This window comes from Canis aureus, chromosome 37 (assembly GCF_053574225.1).
Source record: "Canis aureus isolate CA01 chromosome 37, VMU_Caureus_v.1.0, whole genome shotgun sequence".
NCBI lineage: Eukaryota > Metazoa > Chordata > Mammalia > Carnivora > Canidae > Canis > Canis aureus.
In genome coordinates this window covers 8,378,578-8,396,238 of record NC_135647.1, presented here as the reverse complement: position 1 = coordinate 8,396,238, position 17,661 = coordinate 8,378,578, and the positions used below count along the sequence as shown (strand labels likewise).

Here is a 17,661-nt window from a genome sequence, read left to right as displayed (position 1 = left end):
ACCCACAAGAGTTCCAAATAAGGCTCCAATGATTATTTCCTCCTCTTTTTAAAAATAGCCTTTATAATGCAGGTTATGCAAGATTAATTTGTTGGAGAGAAAAATTGTCATTGAGCCTCTTGCCCCCAATAAACTTTTACTTTCCATGCATTTTTTTAGAGAAAGAAAAGAGAGAGGAAAATAATAAAACCCAGAGTTCAGCTAACCCTACAGGACCTGTACTTGTGAGAATTGGAGGGTGGGGGTAGGGTAGCATTAAAGTGTATTTGCTTTTGTTGGTGTGCTTTTAAAATCTTCTCTATGTTCTAATTTTGAACATAAAAATGGAGAACAAAGTTGAGTCAGATGATCAAGCAAATGTAAAGTGATTACAACGGCAGAGCAGGTTTAAAAAACTGTGCTCGAAAACTGAATAATTAAAAGAAGAGGAAATTTTCTTGTAGGATTCTTGAAAGGAAAAAGAAAATGCATTCATTCTATAGAAAAGATGGGCATTTCTGGCCCTCGTCACAGTCTGTGGGGAAAAATAAAAAACTAAATAACAAGAAGAAGCTTAGGAGATGCAGCTATCAGGCTTCAGGTGGCATTTGACAGAAAAATAAATGTTCGAAATAAAGTAGTTGTAAACAAATGAACACTTATGTATTCCTCTGGGAATCTGAACACCCTAAGAATTCGAGTCTTAAAGACAAAACATAGGAGACCTTAGCCCACAAATGACAACAGAGCCAGTGATCAGGCTGTCCCTTGTGATCCCACCATCTGTATTCTACACCCAAATCCACTAAAGAAATGGACTATCTGTGAATTCTGTACTGTGCTTTATTGGTGTTCTGTAGTTTGTTGGTTTGGGGTTTGTGGAGTGCATTGCTTGTAGCCATTGTCATTGTTGGAGCCAGATATCTCTGCATGCCTCATTCTTAAGGTGCATTCTCTCTAGGGGTACTCCTCCCATGCCAGCAGTTGAGAAGATGGTCTATTACAAGCTTGCAGTCATGAAGGGGTATGTGTATCAGTAGGAAGATGGCTATTATTTCATTGCAAGAGGGAAAAAATAATGAATGAGTTTTTAAGTAAAAGTCTAATGAACTGTATTCCTATAGCATAAATTATTTGAACTCTACTGTGAAATCTGCATGTGGTTCTGAATACAATTTCGAGAAGAGCTGAGACACTCAGAACCTCTAGAGAACATTTATTCACATAGGTCCTAAACGTATTTGAATCCACTAAAAAATAAATTTGGTAGCCTATTTGTTGAAAAAGAATGAGGTTCTCCACATATCCTTGAGTGAAAAGCTTTTAAATTGCCAATATTTTTGGTAGGTCAAAAATAGTCAAGTATCTGCAATTTCATATTTCAACTTAAATACTGTGTAAGATAATATAAACATGATCTTATTTTGTCATTGTTTTATATACTCTGAAAAGTTTCTAGCAGTTTTCCCTAAAAGTGGGATTAAGGGTAACATGTACTTCATTTCTTCTGGCTTACCTTTATTTTTTACTTTTTCTAGAATAATCTCTGGGTTCTCCCTCAGAATTCCAGGCTGAAGCTAAAACACTTGAGAAAATGTTAGCCATTCCCATTGGACTGTTATTAATCTTTTTCCCAATTCTTCAATTCTTACTCTATTTATACTACTCATAGCAGGTGGGGATGGAGGGGGTGGTGTTCTCGCCCATATTTCACCAATTCTGACTTTGTCCATATAAGCTATAGAGTCAAACAATTTAATAATAAATTTGGATTGGTGATTAATTTTTTGTACCACTTCAGTCTACCATAAAAACAATGTGTCACATTCTGTTCAGAGAATTTTATGTTCCCATTCACTATCCTAAAAATTAAAGATATGCTCCCATGGAGGAAAAGTCAAGCAACACAAACATTCTCAACAGACTGATCCTAAATTTCTAGAAAAAAATATATGGTTAAGGTGGTGACCTCTCATTTGTTAGGAAACACCGGCAACACTGATTCTATCAGACATACCTTCTCTGACTTCCAGAGTTTGGGTTATTTCTAGATTCTTGCATCTCCTTTCCACCATCCACTCCTTTGACTCCCTGCTTGTCAAGGAAAGGATTTTTTGACTCTGTATTGATCATTGTCGATTCTTACCTTTCCTGCTTCCTCCTTTAATTCAGTTATTTATGTCCAGGAGAAATGGTCTTTACCACTCTGTGTCACCAATAGGTGCTGCCACCTATTGCAGTATTTTCTGACTTATAGTAATACCTTGCTTGATCAATTTTCTATTTTGTATGTGCTAGTGATAAATATTGGTATTCATAATCTTTCTAAGAGCTCAGAATTTAATTTAAAAGGGACCATGTATTATTTAGGTGGTGATATTGATCTATATTTTAATTAGGGAAGCTGAGCAAAAATAATTTTAAACCCTCCACCACTGGGGAGGCAGCATGAAGTAGTAGGAAAAAAGATCATCAGTAAATTAAGGTTGTAGTCCAGGTTCTACGACTATGTGACTTTGAGCATGTCACGTAAGCCCCATGAGTCATCATCTGTAAGATAAAAGATTTTCAAGAGATGGAACGTAGCTCCTGAAACCAATATTGCACTACACATTAACTAACTAGAATTTATTTATTTAAAGATTATTTATTTATTTATTAGACACACACACACAGAGGCAGAGACACAGGCAGTGGGAGAAGCAGGCTCCATGCAGGGAGCCCGATGTGGGACTCTATCCCGGGACTCCAGGAACATGCTCTGGGCCAATGGCAGGTGCTCAACCACTGAGCCACCCAGGCATCCCAACTAACTAGAATTTAAATAAAAACTTGAAACAAAAGAGAGAGAGAACATAGGTGTCTCTATTTGTACTTTTGTTTGGCTCTCAATCCATTAATCCATAAATTCCTTTTGAATTCCCATGTGGCTCTGGTGCAACACCAATTTTCTACAATGACCAACAGCCAAGAGTAGTTGAGCCACCAGCCCTGGGATTTCCAAAGCTCTGGGACTAGGATGAATCTTGAGCTGCTAGGCATAGAGATCTTTTCATTCCTTTGCTGCTCTTGAGCCAGTCAAGGCACAGAGTGAACTCTACTTCTGGCAGGTGCCTTGGTGGGTATAGGTAACCGTGCTTGAATAAACTCCGCAGAAACACTTGATAGCTCCGAGTTTCACTGCGTCCACTGATGTCCTATATCCTATGCAGGAATTTCCCAGACTCATTCCTCCATAAATTCCCACCCAAGCTAATGGAATAGGAATGGAAATCAACTATGAATGGCATTCAGAATCAAATGGGAAAATTTTCTCAGCTTCAGGTAATAAAAGTAAAAAGGCAGGGTGATCTTTGAATTCTCCTGGAGAAAAATTAAAATGTTCTTTATTAGTTGCTCCAGGGCCCCAGGAAGGCATCCCCCTCCCCACCCCTTTTAAAATAAGAGCTTGCCCTTCCCTACACAGCCCTTTTAATACAAGTGAAAAAATTCCAAATTCCTCATTTGTTTAGCCTGAAAATCCCCTGCACATTCCCACAAACTACTTCCTTTTCTCTCTTTTTAGCAAGACTCCCCTCTCTCTCTTTAATGAAGAGAAGTTCAGAGGGTTTTTCCCATGAATAGATGGCAGGCACCTGGGAGTTATGAATTTTAAAGTGATCATTTTCTTTCAGCCATGCCGGACAATGGGCATCTCCTTTTGACTCACTTTCACAGCTTTGAGAGGCTCTCAGATCAGCCACATTCCAATCGGACTGGAGTCAGCTCAGAGCTGTGCTGGACCGCATCAAGGTCTCGCATAGAAAGACAAGGAGCAGATGGCCGGCACCGAGCTCTCCTCCCCCTTTCAGTGCGCAAAGGCAGGCAATGTGGGAAAGCGTTCGCCCGGCATTGCCTATTGATCCCTGAATAGAACCACCGCATGCCACCAGCCTGTAGGTATGAACCTCTGTTAACAGATGGTGAGATCATTATGAGCAATTAATTCCTTTAATGTATCAGTGGGAACATGTTGGAAAGGATGACGCAAACACTCAGTGAATAGTGTGAACTCCTCACTCCTGGGGGAGCAAGCTGATGCTACCTTGGGGGGCGGCTGGGAATATCTCCCCAGGCTGCCTGCAGCCGTATGGCTTAGGACAGGGTCTGGGAACGGACTGCCCAGAACTGAGGTGTGGTTTTCATTAACTAATTGTGAATCTTTCCCTTCCTTTCATGATTAATGCCAGATTTGTCCTCTAGGTCATTTTGATACACAAGAACCATCCAAAAATATAGAGACAAACAAAAACAAGACTTGTCAGTAAATCCGAGATGCATGGGGAATTATTTCACAGAAATCAGCAGAGAATCGGGTCATGGGGTCACTTTTGCTAAACACAACTATAGCTGTGACAGTTCTCAATTGAAAATAAATGTTTCTTTCAATAAAGATAAAGCAGTGGTAAAACTATGCACATTCCAGGGTTTGAGTCTGGAAACTGAATGGGTGCCGTATAAATGGGTAGATTTAAAAGAGGATGTTTTTAAAAATATGAATTCACAAATAGAGTGAATTTAAGCAAATGACACATTAGCAAATTATCTCTCCTTGTATCAGTGAAATAATTCTTACATTTCAATGACAATGTAAAAAAGATGATCAGGGGCCAACTGGGAAAAATGGGCACCTCCTTCTTCAGATATTGCTCTGATTTATAATCAATGAGATAATGATATTTTTACACGTTTTTACATGTTTTTCCTACTTTTAAAAATGATATTTAGTAGTAAGGGCTTTTTTGTCCTACAGGAAAAAAGATAATCTTAGGATGCACTATAGATCCTTGGATAACCCTTAGATTTTAAGAAGATAGAAAATACAGGAACAGGAAATACTGGCAACTATTCACTTAATTCATATTTAAATGACACTTTTTGCTTGTAATTAAGACACTCAAGCAGTGTCTCTGTTCATGAAATTTACATAACTGTACAATAGCTTGCCTAAATGAACAGCAAATGGCAGTTAACCTTGAAGTGTATTATCTTAATTGAATAAATCTGGCTTTAATTCAATAAATTAAAAACAGAAATAATATCGCAAAAGACTTTTAAAAACAGACTTGCCATCACCCCCTAAATACAGAATGGTACTGTTTATAGTTGTGTTGGAATGCTCGGACATTTTCCAGTATGATTTTAGAACTCTAAAAGCATTCTGGTACACATTCGCTATTTTTCCATCATTATTTCCAAAGCAAATCAATGTCACTTTTTGGATATTGATAACAATATCTGAACATTGAATCAAAACTCATAAGTGTGCTTATTTAAAGATGATTCTTCATCTGGGTTTCCAATTCCTCTACCTCCATGGGAAATTTGGTCTTATTCTTTTTTTTTTTTTTTCCAATTCTTTCTGCGTGTCCTATGACACACAGAAAAGACTAAATAGGGGAAAATAGACTTCTTACATAGGAAAGAGGCATTCCCACTACTTTTTCATTTAAATCAGATTTACATGGACTGCAAATCCCTTCACCATAAGGGAACTGACAAAAAATGCTGAATTCTTCCCTCTCAAAGTTTGTTGCATTAATCAGCACAATCATGTTTCAGTGATTATATAGTTAAGGAGAAGAAATCATGCAATATGTTTTTATTTGCATGAAATAAGTTAATGAGGCACCACCTGTGCCTTGTATCAGTTTATGGGGGGAGAAAGCAGGAGAACACAGGTGTTCTAAGAGCATCATGGTAGACTTTATACATTCCTTTAAAAACCCTAAAGCCTAAAAGAATTTATCAGAATCTACAGTGCATATTGCCAAGGAATAACCTATACACACAGAGACATACATAAAAATTATTGTGAAGAAATTCCTGGTTTCTTGGCTAGCAAGGGAAAAAAGCTGTAATTCATTCTTTCCTCGTTCTCACAGAGTTTGCTATTGTACCATCTGCAATATACAATGTACATGCTCAGCCATAACCCGTACGGCTGGAAAAGAAGCATTCACACTGTGAATTACCATTTTTCCCAGCATCTAGCTCTAGTCAAAGACAGCACAATAATAAACTAGAAGCTCCTTTGTCTGTTAAACATTGTTCTTCATTACTACATGAAAAGCAAATTGTCTTTGTATAGAGGAAGAGTGGCACATACAGCCATGGGAGTGGGGGGAAGGGATTTGCCTCTCTCACTGACCACCTCACAGACACAGAGGCCACTCATCTATCTTTCCCCACTGGCCCACCCAACTCTGCTTTCCAAATCATTTCGTCAACCAGCTCGTTGGAGAGAGATCCCTTGTTCAGCTGAGTGAGATGCTAGTCAGAGGCTCACAGGAAGCTTTTACACTGAATATCCTAACACGTCCACAGATTTCTTTTTTTTTTAAATCACTTCGGTGTGTCCCTTTAGGATATTTGGGAGAAATGAAGCTTATCTGAGATGCTCTTTTTTCCTGGGACTAAATATACTCCACAAGTTATTGAGCGTTTTGGGGGGCTCTTAAGAGCCAAATGAAAAGAAAGCAAACAAAACGTTTAGAGCAGCAGATTAGATGATACATAGATAGATAGATAGATAGATAGACAGACAGATAGATATAAACATACACCAAGTACACAGTAACAGTTACCATCAAAGTTAAGAAAATGTTAGAAGAACTAACCATTCAAGGAAAGGGTCCTCATAATGGAAATTAGTTATCTACAAGAAATGAATAGTTTTCTGAGGGCTTTTTAAATCTTTTGAATATAATAACTTCCAACAAATCTTACAGCACAATAAGGGTGCTTGCAAAAGCCTGACTAAATTAAAAAATCATAAATCTCTCCTCATAGGGAAGGCAATGGGCAAACCCAAATTCTCATTTTAAATGTCAAAGAAAATTTCCTCTTAGTGACATCTGATATGACCCTCAGTGGATCATTTCCTTAGTGTGTTGCTGGAGAGGACTGCCAGGAAAGGTTGTAGAGCACTCTGCTAGACATGACGTGAGGAGTCAAAATCACATCTGTAAACTTCCCTGGACAGAGACTGGCTGGATGAAATAAATTTCCTGCATATCAATCCAAAAGTAGTTCAGTTTATGTATCTACTGTTAAAAAGAAGTTGAGATCTCATCAGAGAATGGTAAAAATCACTGAGGGAAGAATGTCCAAAGATCTGCTTTGGACATAAAACATTGTTTCCATATTGTTGGGTTTTGCAGTATAATTATGTGGGCGATTGCTCGTTTTTCTCTCTGGCATATGAGAATAATACCTAGCTCACCGAATTGTCATGAAGCTTTAGGGAAATCACATCATAAAATAACTACATTAGTTTGCTATTTAGTAGGCTCTCAATAGATGCCAAGTTGTCTTTTCAGGTATAGATTAACATTTGATTTTAATATAGGGGGGAAATCCATAATTGCCAAGTAGTATACTCACATTTGTTCTCTGCTTAGGAGAAACACAACTTTTATTTTTAATGCGCGATACCTGATGGCAACTTTCAAGTCATGAAATGTAATTTTGACAATCCCTCTCAACTCTGAAAATTGTTATTCTAGCACATTCTCAAATATCTAAAGTTCATATTTGCAACCAGAAATCAAGTCTGTTATCTGAGAGCTTGCAACCATATTCTATCTAAAAAGAAACCCGCCTATGTATTTTTACCATGCATCACGTGATGGGTTAGTTTTGACTTAGGCAGGCTCATTCTGTGTAAACAAGACACTGACATCACCAAGATACAGAGAGGAATAAACTCAGTCCATGCCCATGAGAAAGTGGTAAAAATACATGAGTCATATCAGAAACATCTGTCTTCAATCCCAAGTTAAGCACTTCCCAGGCTAAGGGGCAATTTGTGAATCATATGATCTACTATCCAATTCAAACATTTGCATTTGTCTTAATTCTACTAACATGTAAGAGGATAACTGATGGTTTATCTTTTTTAATAATACTGCTTTTCCTTGAAAGTTTGCATATATGGATTTCCAAATTGTTGCAATAAATACATTTTTTTTCTTTTTTCAGTTTGAACGCTTTCTCCTTAATTCAGAATGACAATATTTGTCCCTAAACTCATAAAACAAAGTATTTACTAGTAGTCCTTATGGTTGTGCTTTTTTTTTTTTTTTTCACTTTCAGGGAAAACATGTTGAACTTCCCAAGTGTAACTCCTCAACATTTAGACCCTTCCTTTCCAATATCTGTTCTCTTTCCTTCTCCACAGGCTCTTTCTCCATCATTTCAAACATATTCAGGCCATCCCAGTTTGGGGCAATTGTTCTCCATCGAGGGTGATTTTTCCTCCAGGGGATACTTAGCTATATCTAGAGACAATTTTAGTTGTTGCGACTGGATGGAGAGGATGCCATTGGCATCGAGTAGGTACAGGTCAGGGATGCTATTGATTATCCTATGGTACATAAGGCTGTCCCCTCGCCCACTCCACACAAAGAATTATCCAGCCCCAACTGTTCATTGTACCAGGTTGAGAAACCTTGATCTGGAAGGGGGAAACAAACCCAAAATCCTCTTTTATATCATTTTGTGCCCAACTACTTCCTTAGCCATCCTTTCCTCTTTGCTAATTTAAAAAAAAAATCTCCCCTCTATTTCCTCTTACTCCTTAACCATATGCAATTTATTTTCCTTCTACACAAGTCACTGCAACTATTCTCTTCAGGGTCACTAGCCTGCTTAAATGCTAGATCTCACCATCCAATGAACACTTCCCTGCCCTTTACTTTGACATTACTGTTGCATTTCAGTTGTTGGCCATTTCTTCCTTCTTAAAAATCTCACATCCCTTGGTACCACTGACAACAATGGTCTACAAGTCTTTATCATCATCATCTTCTTCTGTCTCTTCTTCAGCAATCATCATCATCATCATCATCTCATCAATCATCACCACCGCTAACACCTTGTGCCTGACTTCGTTCCATTCTCCATTTAAATATTCCCTCATCAGAGAGGTTTCCCTGTCTGCCCAACTCAGAGTAGCACCATGTGATCTTCCTATCTCTTTAACTTGCTTTGGTTTTTATGACTATCTAATATTATATGTTTTAGTTTGTGTCTTGTCCTCCCTCACCCTACTCCCTCTTCCCTAAGAATATAAACTTGAGGATAGAGGAGGGTCAGTGCTTGTTTTGTTCACTTCTATGTGATTACTACCTGGCACCTGGCTACACATGTATATTTCTAGAATGGATGAATGAATGAAATAATTAATGTGTTTGGGAGGAAATCCCTAAATCTTTGAAGTGCTTTCTACCTGCTAGTGCTGTGCTCAGTGCAGTATCTGTTTCTTAAAACTCTTTCTTTTTTTTTTTTTTGGTTTTTTGTTTTTGTTTCTTGTCTTCTGAGACACTGCCCTGGGCAGATACTCCTATTTCCACGGTCATTTCTCTGTCTCCTATAATGCCTCCTCTCTCTGCTTGACTGTTATTAAGACTCTGTCCTCAAAGGCATGCCACCCCCTTGTTCTGCTCCCTCCTTGACAGCATGTTCCAAGGTCTCACTTGACTGACCCTGATGAGATTCTCTGTGTCACACCCTACATCTGTAGAACCAGTTGTATCATGGGTTGTTCTGACGACCAAACACGTTCTAGGTCAATGCGTGTTGCTAGTGAATGCTTCCACAAGGTATGACACTTAACAAAGATCTTGAGGGAAGAAGAGACCTTGCATATTTGGGAAAGTGAAAAAAAAAGGCTGTGTGCTGGAATGAAATGATTAAAGGGCATAATGCTAATAACATATGATTGCAAGCAATTTTCACTGGAGGTCTCTTCAGGTACATCTATGTACATATAATTGTCCAAGACATGTGAACAAAGAAATTAAAGATGAAATGAGATCCCCTTCATAGCTAAAGTTATGTGATGTAGTAATCACAAACACTCTGTTTAAATAAAGCACACTCCGTTTTATTGCACCTCATTTTATTGCACTTCACAAATGTGTGGGTTTTTTTACAAATTGGATGTTTGTGGCAAGTCTATTAGTGCCATTTTTCCAACAGCATTTGTTGACTTCATGTCTGAGTCACATTTTGAAACAATTTTAAAAATATTTCAATTGTTTTCATTATTATTACATTTGTTATGGTGATCTGTGATCACTGATCTTTGACTTTACATTCTGATTGCCTTGGGATGCCATGAACTGTACCTATATGAGCCAGAGAACTTAATAAATGTTCTGTGTTCCAACTGTTCCACTGACCAGTCATTTCCCCCATCTCTCTCTCTCCTCAGGCCCCTCTATTCCCTGAGACACAGTAATAAAGAAATGAGGACAGTTAATTACCTTACAATGGGCTATAAGTGTTCAAGTGAAAGAAAGACTCACATGTCTCTCACTTTAAATCAAAAGCTAGAAATGATTAAGCTCAGTGTCAGGAAGTCATGTCAAAAGCCAAGACAGGCTAGGTAGGCATCTTGTGACAAAGAGAGAGCTTGGATATGCAAAGGAGTTAGTTCTTAAAGGAAATTAAAAGTGCTACTCCAATGAACACATTGAGTGTCTTGAGTGGTCTGGACAGAAGATCAAATCAGCCACAACATTCCCTTAAGCCACAATCTAATCCAGAGCAAGGCTCTAACTTTCTCTTCAATTCTTTGAAGGCTGAAAGCCGTGAGGAGGCTGCAGAGGGAAAGTCTAAAGCTGCCAGAGGTTGGTTCATGAGGTTTAAGGAAAGAAACCATCACTAAAACACACAGTGCAAGGTGAAGCAACAAGTGCTGCTGTAGAAACTGCAGCAAGTTCTCTAGAAGATCTAGCTGAGATAGTTCATGAAGGTGGTTACACTAAACAACAGATTTTCAATGTAGATTAAATAGCCTTCTACTGGAAGATGCCATCAAAGACTTTCATAGCTAGAGAGGAAAAGTCAATGTCTGGCTTCAAAGGAGAGGTGACTCTCTTGTTGGGCACTAAAGCAGCCCCTGACTTGAAGTTGAATCCAGTGCTCATTTACCACTCTGAAAATCCTAGGAATTTAAGAATGATGCTATATCTACCCTTGCTTGTGTTCTATAAATGGAACAACAAAGCCAGGGTGACAGCACATCTGCTTACAACATGGTTTGCTGAATATTTTTTTTTTTTTTGGTTTGTTGAATATTTTAAGCCCACTGTTGGGACCTACTGCTCAGGAAAAAAAAAAAAAAACAACTTTCAAAATATTATTGTTCTTTGACAATGCACTTTGTCACCCAAGAGCTGGTAGAGATGGACAACAAAATATATGTTGTTTTCATGCCTGCTGACCCAACATCCGTTCTGCAGTATGTGGATTGAGACGTCTTTTGGACTTCCAAGTTTTATTTAGGAAATACATTTCATAATGCTGGGAGCTTCCATAGATAGTGATTTCTCTGATGTATCTGGGCAAAGAAAACTGAAAACTTACAAGGACTCACCATTCTAGATTCTATTAAGAACATTCATGATTTATGGGAAAAGATCAAAAAGCAACATGAACAGGAGTTTGGAAGAAGTTGATTCCCATCCTCAAGGATGACTTTAGGGGGTTCAAGACTTCCATAGAGGAAGTAACTGCAGATGTGGTGGAAACCACAAAGGAATGAAAAGTACAGTCTGAAGATGGGAATGCATTGCTGCAATTTCATTATCATTCATTATCTATTCATTATTGAATAGATGAGGGGGTGCTTCTGATGGATGAGCAAAGAAAATGGTTTCTTGAGATGGAATCTACTTCTGGTGAAGATGCTGTGAGGATTGTTGGAATGACAACAAAGGATAGAATACTACATAAACTTAATTGATAAAGTGGGTGGCAGGATTGAAAAGGATTGACTTCAATTCTGAAAGAAGTTCTACTCTGGGTAAAATGCAATCAAATAGCATCACATGCTATAGAAAAATCACTCAAAAAAGGAAGAGTCAATCAATATGGCAAACTTCATTACTGTCTTATTTTTAAAAATAGCCAGGGGCACCTGGGTGGCTCAGTCAGTCAAGGGTCCAACTCTTGATTTCAGCTTAGGTCATGATCTTAGGGTCATGAGATTGAGCCCCACGTTGGGTCCCATGCTCAGCACAGAGTCTGCTTGAGATTCCCTCTCTCCTTCTCCTTCTGCTCCTCCCTCTGCTCATGTGCTCTCTCAAATACATAAACAAATAAAATCTGTAAAAAAGAAAAATAAATGGTCACAGCCACCTCAACCTACAGCAACTTCCACCCTGACCAGGCACCAGCCTTTAACATGGAGACAAGGTCTTCCACCAGTAAAAAGATTATGATCTGGCTGAAAGCTCAGATGATGGTTAGCAGTTTTTAGTAATAAAGCATTTTACATTAAGGGTGTACATTTTTTAGCCATAATGCTATTGCATACTTAATATAGACAGACTTATACAGTATTATGTAAACATATTTTTTTCAAAGATTTTATTTATTTATTCATGAGAGACAGAGAGAGAGAGAGAGAGAGAGAGAGGCAGAGACACAGGCAGAGGGAAAAGCAGGCCCCACAAAGGGAGCCTGATGTGGGACTTGATCCCGGGTCTCCAGGATCACGCCCTGGACCAAAGGCAGGCGCCAAACCGCTGAGCCACCCAGGGATCCCCTAAACATAATTTTTATATGCATTGGGAAACCAAAAAATGCATTTGATTTATTTTATTGCAATATTCACTTTATTGTGGTGGCCTGGTACTGAATCTGCAATATCTCTGAAGTTGTCTGCGTTAAATAAATAGATGCGAATGAAAGCAATAAAACACATACTCTTTGATGGAATAGACTTGAGAATGGTGCTGGTCATTCTCTAAATCAGTTCTGTGCCCTTTCCTGGCCTGCTGTGTGCCCCCACCTGACGACCCAGGCCTTAGGTGGCTGATACTTGTACCAGCTGTAGATGGGAGGACAGGAGGAGGGAGGGTGGGGCCCATCTTCCTTGTTCCCTCCTGTTTTGCCTGTCATGAGGACAGCTCTTTACTGGGCCCAGATGACCCCCTTCTCTCTCCAGGCCCAGGAATGGGAACAGACTGTCCTATTGCTAGTTTCTGGAAGTCTCCCCATTCCTCTCCTCCCCCCATCAATGCCACAGCTGGTGAACTGAGCCTTCATGACAGTCTCTATCTGTACCATTTGGGATGAAGTGTCTCTGGTTGGAATCTTGTCCCATATTCAGGCAACTCTGTTTTTATGTATGTGAACTAAGTATCTTCTGTGTATATGCATATTGTGTGAGCATGATTTTCCTTTCTTTTTACATTTTTTTAAATTTGCAGCTTTATTTTTATATTATCCTCTGATACTGTCATACTAACTAAAAGTGACTCATATCTGCATTGTGTGTGTGTGTTTGCCATCAAGCAAAAGCTTTTAATTGTGTAAAAGTTAAAAATATTTAAACAAACGATATCTTAAAACAAAAAAAGTTTTTAAAAATAACAAAAAAAAATTGGTTACAATACTTAAACTCCCCTAAACTAACCTATGGATTTAGGTCTAATTTAATAGAAATATTATGAAGTTAGAATGAAATGTTCTTGTTATTTAGGGGCTTTTCCAATTAAAAAAAAAAGACAATCAAAATTCATTCAGGTATATTAGATTTCTTGTACAAAGTTCTAATACATGTTCACGTATTTAAAAATGGCATACAAAAATGCTTATGCCATACAAAAAATGGTCTTTTTTGTTTTAAATGTTCGTATCCATGCCAAATTTTAATGATAATTAAAGCCATAGTGGATTTTTTATTTAAATCAAAATACAATACTTACATTATCTAATTCTAGAGGGTCCAATGATGTGAAAATGATGAATTCATAAGAATTATATTAACTGAATCTTTATTTGAAAAATATTATCTTAAAATTATAATGCTAGATCTACTTGAATAAGAGTGATTGTAGCTTCAATTAAATTACAATTCTAAACCAAAAAGAGAACAATGAAAATTGCTGTAAAGACAGAAAACACGTGCAGATGTTGTGCCCTGGCTGGGGGTGCTCGGGACCTGGCCGTTGTGAGCTGAGTCACACCTGCAAGTGACCCTGGGGACCCCTGGACACTTGCAGCCTCTGCGGGCTGCGGGTGGAGCAGCGGGAGCAAACGGGCCCCTTGGGAGAGGCTGGAGTTGGACTCGGCAGTGGCCAGCATTTGCCTGCGTGATGATTTTCTTCTCTCAGCTCCTTGAGGATTCTCTCAGTCAACAACAGGCCGCCTCGCTGTCTTGGGCCCTTTCCTCATGGAAGAGGATCTCCTTTCGATGGTGCAAGTGCTTCTCTCGATTCTTTGCCTGTATCTTCAGTCATCTTCTTGCAGAGGCTGCAAATCTGATTTGCACAGTTCATGTTTCTCCACGTGCTGGGAGGTTTCTTACTGATTCCCCAGCAGAGTCCTTCCTCCTCAGACACTTTTTTCTGACGTTGCGTGATGTGTTCCTGGTGTAATTCAGGCAGAATTTGAAGCTTCGGCTTTGGCTGCTCAATCTCACTTTCAAGTTGTGAATTTTCACGCTGCAAAGATGCTTCATTGGCTTGGAAGCTTATTTGTCCCTAAACCCCTCATTCATCGGCTTTCCTTTCCACGATAGTCCGGCTAGTTCTTCACTTTTCCCTTCAGTACTTTGAAGGGACACGTCAGCATCCCTTGATGAGCCTGATGAGCCTGATGTGGGACTCAATCCCGATACTCAGGGATCATCCCCTGAGCCAAAGGCAGACGCTCAACCGCTGACACCCAGGTGTGCCTAAATTACTTTTTAAGAGAAAATTTGGGTTTAAAGAAAAACTGAGTATATATATAGTTCACCTAGCAGCACTTTTGTTTGTGTCTGTATGAAACACCTTCATCTCACCTCCCTTCACATCCCTACCCCCCATTTCCTTTTTGGGGTTCCCTGTGGTCATTCCACCCTTCCCATTTCCTTGAGAAAACAATTTATCAGTTATTATTTTTTTCAAAGAGTGATCTATATTTAAGAGTAATCAGAACAAGAAAATTTATTCCAAAGTGCTAAGAATCTGCATGGAACTTAAATTATATGTAACAGAAAAAAGCACCGGTTCGGGAAGTAGCCATCTAACTACAAGAGACGTCATTTGCTTTTCCCATTTTCTTCTTTAAACTTTTTTTATTCCCTCCTCTGATTCATTTTTCTTCTATCCAGCCTCTTTGCCTTTAAAGAAAACTCCAGTGGTGGGCAGCCATTGAAAGCAATCAGACATAATGTGAGTTATCAAGGGAGATTTGAAAGAAAAGTAACTGATGATTGGGAATAACAGCCAAGACAAAGATAAAAAAGCTGTGTGTGTGTGTGTGTGTTGTGTGTGTGTGTAGGGGGAGAGTGTGTGTAATATGGGGGAAGGTATGTGTCGTATGTGTGGGGGGTATATGAGTGTTGTGGTGTGTGTGGTGTGGAGGAGGGTGTATGTGGTATGGGAGAGGGTGTGTTGGGTGTGTGTAGTATGTGGTATGTGGTGTAGTGTGGTGTGTGGGTACATGTGGGTGAGTGGCTGTGCATGATGTGTGTATGTGGGGTGTGGAGGAGGGTGTGTAGGGTGTGGGGGAGTTTGTGTGTAGTGTGTGGTATATGTGTGTGTGTTCACGTGCCTGCTCATGGTAGTGTTATGCATCCTGGAATCTGAGCTTCTGGAGTATCCTTAGACATCATCTACTTCTTAAATTTTCACACAGACATGACCCCAACAAGGGCTAAATGAATGAAGATGAAGATGACTGCTATTTTATTTTAAAGATTTTATTTAACCATGAGAGACACAGAGAGAGAGAGAGAGGCAGAGACACAGGCAGAGGAAGAAGCAGGCTCCACACAGGGAGCCCGATGTGGGACTCGATCCCGGGTCTCCCTGGGCTGAAGGCGGCGCTAAACCGCTGAGCCACCCGAGCTGCCCGATGACTGCTATTTTAAAAGCAAGACAATTACATACATTATTTTAAAAACCTTTGAAGAAAAATAACCAGGTATTGTGAAAAGTGAGTTTAAGCACTTTGGAAACTGTAAATTATTAGATAAACATAATATATTAGTGTTATTGATAAATAGTTATTGATAAATAATTATTCATAAATAATTATTTTTATTTGGCTTTGCATGTACAGATATACTGTGATTCAAATAGTATTATCGGGAGCTCTTATGTCTGAGTGGGAAATCAATTCTAGAGAGAAAATAAAAGGGAAAAAATTAGTTTTCTCTTTCTGCATTTGTCCCAAGAGTTTATATTTGGAGTTTTTATTTTAAATCTCTGTTCCCTTCTAATGATCTTCTGTATTCATTTTTTGGACATTGAGATATAGGCTTATATTCTGCATAGAGAGAGTCTTATATTTGTCACACTATACAATGAATTTAACTGATTAATGAAATAACCAACTGGCAACCATGGGTGTTTGTATTACCTGGGTGTGTTTTAGCATATTTTTCAACTAAGAGAGATGAGATAGTAGAGATCACTTAAGAGTTTTTAATAAAAGCGTACATTTAGATAAAGGAAGTGTGATGTTAATTTTTAGAGAAAAGAGTAAAAATTTTGCAATATTTTCTGTGGAAAGGGGAATAGGTGGAGTCCGGAACTTTGGTTATTTGACTAGCCATCGACTTTAAGACTGATCCTTACAGAAATTGCTTGGTTTGCAAAACTGTCAAGGGACCAAATGACTTAATCAACTTTTCTCATTTTTATCTGTAGTCAATCTAAGCTTATTATTATCAAACCACTCAAGTGATGGACCCTGATTGAATAGAACATTCCACTGGGAACAACATGAGTAGCCTTCCCTCCTGGGAGGCGAATATTCACAGGTGTTGCAATATTCCTTTTTCACCTTCAACCTCTATAGGTAGAAACTTAAAAGCCCTTTTGAACATTATCTCATTATCCCTTCATTCTTGAACTAGGAGTTGATTATTCTTAATTTACAAGGGGATACTATATTGAGATACCATTTCTCTAATGTCATATACAAAGTACTTAGTGTGGGGCTAAGAGGAGAATTCAAAGCTTCAGGTCATAGTTTAGCTTTTGCTTCAGCATTTACGTAGCATAATATTATGACTAAGATTGTCCCCACCTTTGAAAAATAATGAGATATTATTAACAAACAAAAATCCTTTTGTCCACATTTAAGTCCTCTTTCCTAAATCAAAGGTGGCTGTTTTTGAAAGAGAGACATATTCGGACATTCAAATATAGCAGTGGTTTTATTTTATGTGTTTATTTTTTTAGTTAGAAAGCTTCTCTGTTTAGTAGGAGCCCAAACGAATGAGTACATTCCTCAAAGAGACAAACTAAGGTAACCCTGATTGTTTTGTTGACTTTGCTAAAGGCAATGGCCCAAAGCATTAGTAATTAAAACCCATTTAAAATTAATTTAATTTCAGGAGCTCCACAAACCTATAAAATCAGACACTTGCAAAATTAACAGCAACAGATGCGTTTTTGAAACCAATGGTTTTCAAAGTGAAAAGACAGAGAGCAGAAGGCAGGAGGCACACAGGAGAAAGAAAGGGAGTAGGGAGAGAGCCAGAAAAGAGAAAGTGCTTGGATTATCTTGAGAAGCTGCCTTTCCAGCCCTAGCCTCCTGTTTCAAAGACCGGATTCCCCAACTTTGTAAAGTTTCAAGTCACTGAACCATCACTCTGTTTCTCCCCAGAATGGAGCCCAAACTGGACTG

The 17,661-nt window shown here is 38.6% G+C and overlaps 1 long non-coding RNA gene across 34 annotated transcripts in view; it reads right to left on the bottom strand.

Annotated features, from left to right (window-relative positions):
• Positions 1-17,661, bottom strand: part of LOC144306781 (uncharacterized) — a 350,851-nt gene that overhangs the window by 245,700 nt on the left and 87,490 nt on the right. For 4 of the 34 annotated variants that reach the window (XR_013373886.1, XR_013373884.1, XR_013373871.1 and 1 more), the window contains exon 3: positions 6,869-7,028. The exons of 27 other annotated variants lie outside the window; for them this stretch is intronic. This is a non-coding gene — a long non-coding RNA (uncharacterized LOC144306781). Of the gene's footprint in view, positions 1-6,868; positions 7,068-17,661 lie in introns of those variants that run through there. 3 more of the 34 variants (XR_013373885.1, XR_013373876.1, XR_013373890.1) reach the window with 1 other exon arrangement.